The sequence below is a fragment of the Capricornis sumatraensis genome, chromosome 16 (assembly GCF_032405125.1).
Source record: "Capricornis sumatraensis isolate serow.1 chromosome 16, serow.2, whole genome shotgun sequence".
NCBI classification, from domain to species: Eukaryota; Metazoa; Chordata; class Mammalia; order Artiodactyla; family Bovidae; genus Capricornis; species Capricornis sumatraensis.
In genome coordinates this window covers 78,084,210-78,089,249 of record NC_091084.1, presented here as the reverse complement: position 1 = coordinate 78,089,249, position 5,040 = coordinate 78,084,210, and the positions used below count along the sequence as shown (strand labels likewise).

Below are 5,040 nucleotides of genomic sequence, written 5' to 3'. Positions count from 1 at the left end.
CACTGAATTGATCTTTACACAGTTGACTGGTTTTGCTAACTACAGATGTGATGGGAACAGGGAAAAATAAAATATGGATAAAAATAGGGGAAAACCCAATAATCCCTGGATTCCTGGGAAATGAGGATGTCCCATCAATTTAAAAACCATATTTTTAATTGAAATTTTACTTCAACTGCACAAATGAAGGTAGCGTGTAGGAAATTTAAATGACACAATACGGTAAAAATAGCAGAGAACCAAAAACTCTAAAAAGGAAGTACACTCAAAGCATAAGAACTCAACATTCGTGTTCAATCTTCAGTTTTGAGTGACACTTGCTGCCTGCAAATAAGGCACAAAATAACTCAAGCATAAATCAAAATGAAGAGCCTGGAAAATTTCTGATATCCTAAATTTAAAAAAAAACTCTATCATTGCAGCATATAGGCTTTCTCCCGTTTTAATCTTAGAAGCTTCAAAGAAAAGGGACTGGATTATATACACACACCTGAGCGCCCACACACAGGCACACACATGGTGATAAGCAGAGTATCCAGTTCCTTCTTCCTACCACCTAAGTCTCATCTTACTTATTAAAAGTATGCACAGCCCCTCACTGGTTTCCCTTTATCTAATGATTTCTGTCACCGTAATTACTAGCATCATTGTTATTTTACTAGTATTGCAACTTAAAATTTAAAAGCAGTTCTGCAGGTGTTAGCCCACTACACAGCCCATGGATCTCATCTGGTCTGCCACCTGCTCTTGAAATAAAGTTTGATTGGATATACTCTCATTTGCTGTAAATTGTCTATGGCTATTTTTGTGCTATAATGGTGGAGTTACAAAGTAGTGGCAAATATCTAAAATAGTTACTATCTTGCCTTTTACAGTAAAAGCTTGCCAACACCTGCTTTATAGTTTTGTACCATTTTTAACCCTATTTTTGGTAACTGTACTATGGTTATGTTAAATGTTAACATTAGGCATGTATAGAGTACAGAAACCCTTTATATAACACTATTTTTTCAACCACTCTATAGTCTAAAATCAGAAGAGCTGCTTATTGGAAAAGACTCTGATCCTGGGAAAAACTGAAGGGAAAAGGAGAAAGGAGAAAGGTGGCAGAGGATGAGATGGTTAGATGGCATCACCGACTCAACGGACACGAATTTGAGCAAACTCCGGGAGGCAGTGGAGGACAGAAGCGCCTGGCGTGCTGCAGTCCACGGGGTCGCAAAGAGTCAGACGTGACAGCAACTAAACCACGAGAAGGCCTTGAAAAGGTCACTACATATTAGTATGACATGCACTACGGTGTGCAATTTAAAAAGCTAAATTTGTGGTGGTTGTAATTACATTATAAACATGTCCACATGCATAAATCTAAAAAAGGTTGAAAACCTACAATGAAGCTACAACATGCTTTTTAAACACTGTATTTTTATTTGTTTTGCTGCATCAGGTCCCCATCGCATCAGGCGGGATCTTTCGCTGCAGTGGTAGGCTTCCTAGTTGAGGTGCTCAGGTTCAATCGTTGCGATTCACAGGCTTAGGTGGGATCTTAGCTCCCAGACCAGGGATTGAAACCTAGTCCCCTGCATTGCAAGGCGATTATTAACCACTGGACCAGCAGCGACGTCCCAAATCTACAATATATTGTTTTACATTTGACCACTGGTTCGTATTTGTAGGAGTCATAATTTGGTAAAGCATTGTAATAATTTAGGAAGGCATCTAAATCTTTCAATTCTGGACGCATTTCATGCTTGAATCTATGAAACTGCATGAGGACTAAACTTGAGAGACTTCCTATCACTCTAAAATTCCTCACTCCGGACAAATCATTTTTAGGACACTTTCTTATAAATATCACCCTCTGAAAGCATATACAGTTCCACTTATTCTGTGTTTTATGATCTTAACCTACATAGGGCTGATCTCAGCTATTATCGCAACATCAAATAGGACAGGGAGACAAACCTGAACCACTTACAATACAACAGTATAACTTGCGAAATTCTTTTTTATCCATTTAGTTATTTACTTCTGGCTGTGCTGGGTATTCACTGCCATGTGTGGGCTTTTCCCAGTTGCAGCAAGTGGGGGCTACTCTTCGTTGTGGTTGGAACTTGCCAAATTCTTCACCAACGTTCTCTGAAAAAAACTTCTCAAGTCTTTCTCCTTTTTTAAAAAATAATTTTATGTGTTGTTTTTGGCTGTGCTGGGTCTCTGTTGCTGCTCAAGCTTCTGTCCAGCTGCAGCAAGCGGGGTTTAACTCTGGTTGCTGGGGCTTCCCTCAGCAGGGGTTTCTCTTGTTGCAGAGCAAGGGCTGTAGGGCACTCGGGCTTCAATAGTTGTGGCACACAGGCTTAGTTGCTCCACGGCAGCTGGGATCTTCCCAGACCAGGGATCGCACCCATATCTCCCGCAAGGGCAGGCAGATTCTTAGCCACTGAGCCGGCAGGGAAGCCCTCTCTTCTTCATTTTAGCAATGGATTATGGAAAATGTGCGATTTTGTCCTGACATGAAAATATTTCACTGCACGGTGATCTTACCTGATGGGTTTCGTATTTTCTACATAACTGATAGAGGAACTCCTATACGATTGTATTCCATCTTGCTATAAAGGTCAGGGGGGAAAAAGCAGAAAATTGGGAGAGAAACAGCCAGAGTAGTGACATCTGAAGGCTTTCAAAGTACGTGGGTTTTTTCCCCTCCTTTCCAACTGTTTGTCTCCATCATCTTACAGCTCACACAATGTAAAGGTTTCATTGTTGTTGGTGTTCTTTGTAGGGGTTTTTTTTCCCCTCTCCAGATTAAAGTCCTATCTCTCCTTTGTTTCTCTAGGCAACATTTGACTTGCTCACTTCTTTGATTGCATCACTGAGCTTTTCTTTTGGCTGAATTCTTTTCTCATTTCATCTAAAATGGCCTGCTTCAGTCTGTCTTAGTCCAGGCCCCTCCATCTGGACTCTGCTGGGCACTGCCCTGTGACCAGGGTGCAGAGTTTGGTCTGTGTAATGAGTCATAGGGCCTGTGGTCAAAAAGATCTGATTTTTCTTCGGAGAACCACGTCTGGAAACAACAGGTGACTTGCTGCCCTTCCTTGTCTTCATTCTTTCCCAAGGTTTTCTTGTCGGTTCAGGTGCACGGTTGAAGAGGCCTTAGAAGTTACAGGCTCTGAATCTCCATTTTTGCCCCTTTTTGTTCCCTTTCTATTGTTGATCCCTTTCCAGCAGTTCTCTTCCTCCTGGCCAGCAGGGCACTCATCTCTCCCACTCAATCAGTACCCTCTAGAGGAAGGGGTCCATCTCCACGACCAATATCCCCTTTAGATGAGGCTGAATTCCTACCTAACTTCCTCCACTTGGAAAGAGGCCTTCTCCATCCTTCTGCTAAGTTTCGGGCCAGCAACTGCAGCTGCAAGTCCAGTTAAAGGGCGATTGTCTTCAGCCATGATCCCGGGGCAGGGGGTGGGGGTGGGGTGGGAATCCAGATGCAGGGAGGGGAGGAGCGGGAAGAGGGGTAGAGGAGGAGGGGGTACTTGACCAGAAAGAGGTGGTGGAGGAGGTGGAGGCCCTGAGGATGGAAGTGGAGTGGGTGGAGGGGACCCTGGGGGAGGAGGGGGGCCGGACCCTGATGCCTGGGCAGGACCTGGGGGGGGTAGTGGAGGGGTGGCTGGGGTGCAGGTGGTCCCATGACAATGCCCTGAGCAGCTGCCTGCAAGCCTGGCTCCGAAGCAGAGGAGGGCCCCAGCACAGAGTTCAGAGGACTCTCCACCGAGGCAGAGACGGGGGCATTTGGTATTCTCTGCTCTCGCGCCCTCTCTAGCTGCTCCTGCGCTGTTACCGTCCCCTCACCAGGTCCAGTCTCTGAAGCCTCTCCCGCTCCAGTGATCCTGATGTTCCCTCTTCTCTCTCTCCAGCTGCTCCTGTTCCAGTCGCTCCCTCCCGGGCCTCTCCCTTTCTCCCTTCTCCCTCTCCAATCTCGCCCTTTCCCTTCTTTCTCTCTCCAGCCTTTCCCATGCCAGCTCCTTTTATGGTTGCTGGGCTTGTAGCTGCCTTCTTTGAATTTCCAAACTGTGATGGGCCATTGTGAACTTGGGCAGGTAGTCGGGAATTCTGGCCATTTCCTATGAATTCAACACTTCTAAGGCATGCATCAGGGCACTTGTGAAGACACTGGCATCTTATTTGCTGCCAGAGTTGAGACCCTACACCTGTCTAGCGTCCCGCCCTGGGTGGAAGGTCTGAGTAGCTTGATTGTATTTAAACCCTTTAGGAACAATACAATTTATCCTGATCTGATGATGGTCCTGAATCTTCCTGCCCACCACTCCGAATGTGTTGCTGCCTGTATGATGATATATATGAACTCTGCTGAACCCAGCAGAACTGCCAGCTGGCACCCACTTTTTACTGGCATCATCTTAAACCCTTACAGCAGCTCTTGCCTGACGGATATTCTGTTTAGCTTTTATTTTAAACATATCTTATCACTCCCTTCTCCTCTGCAGTTTTTGCTGAAAAACCAGCTGATAACCTTATGGGAGTTCCCCTGTATGTTATCGGTTGCTTTTCCCCCATTGCTTTTAATATCTTCTACTTTTAATTGTTGTCATTTTGATTACAGTATGTCGTGGTGTATTCTTCTGTGGGTTTATCCTGTTTGGAACTCTCTCTGTTTCCTGTGGGTGACTGTTTCCTTTCCCAGGTTAGCGAAGTTTTCAGCTATTCTCTCTTCAAATATTTTCTCAGGCCCTCTCTCTCTCTTCTCCTTCTGAGACCCCGATAATGTGGATCTTAGGGTGCTTACTGTTGGTCCAGAGGTTTCTTAAACTGTCCTCCTTTCTTTCTTTCTCTGCTCCACAATAGTGACTTCCCCTACTCAGTCTTCCAACTCGCTAATCTGCGGCTTCATTCACTCTACTACTGACTCCTTCCAGTGTGTTTTTCATTCCAGTTACTGTATATTGTTCAGTTGTTTTGGTTGTTCTTTATACTTCCTCTTTGTTCAAAAATCCTTCTAACTTATGGATCTCTGCATCCATTTTT

The 5,040-nt window shown here is 44.6% G+C and overlaps 1 pseudogene; it reads right to left on the bottom strand.

Moving 5' to 3' along the window:
- Window positions 1-2,829: 2,829 nt before the first annotated feature.
- Window positions 2,830-4,475, bottom strand: LOC138092237 (protein enabled homolog pseudogene; annotated as a pseudogene).
- Between the last annotated feature and the right edge of the window lie 565 nt (window positions 4,476-5,040).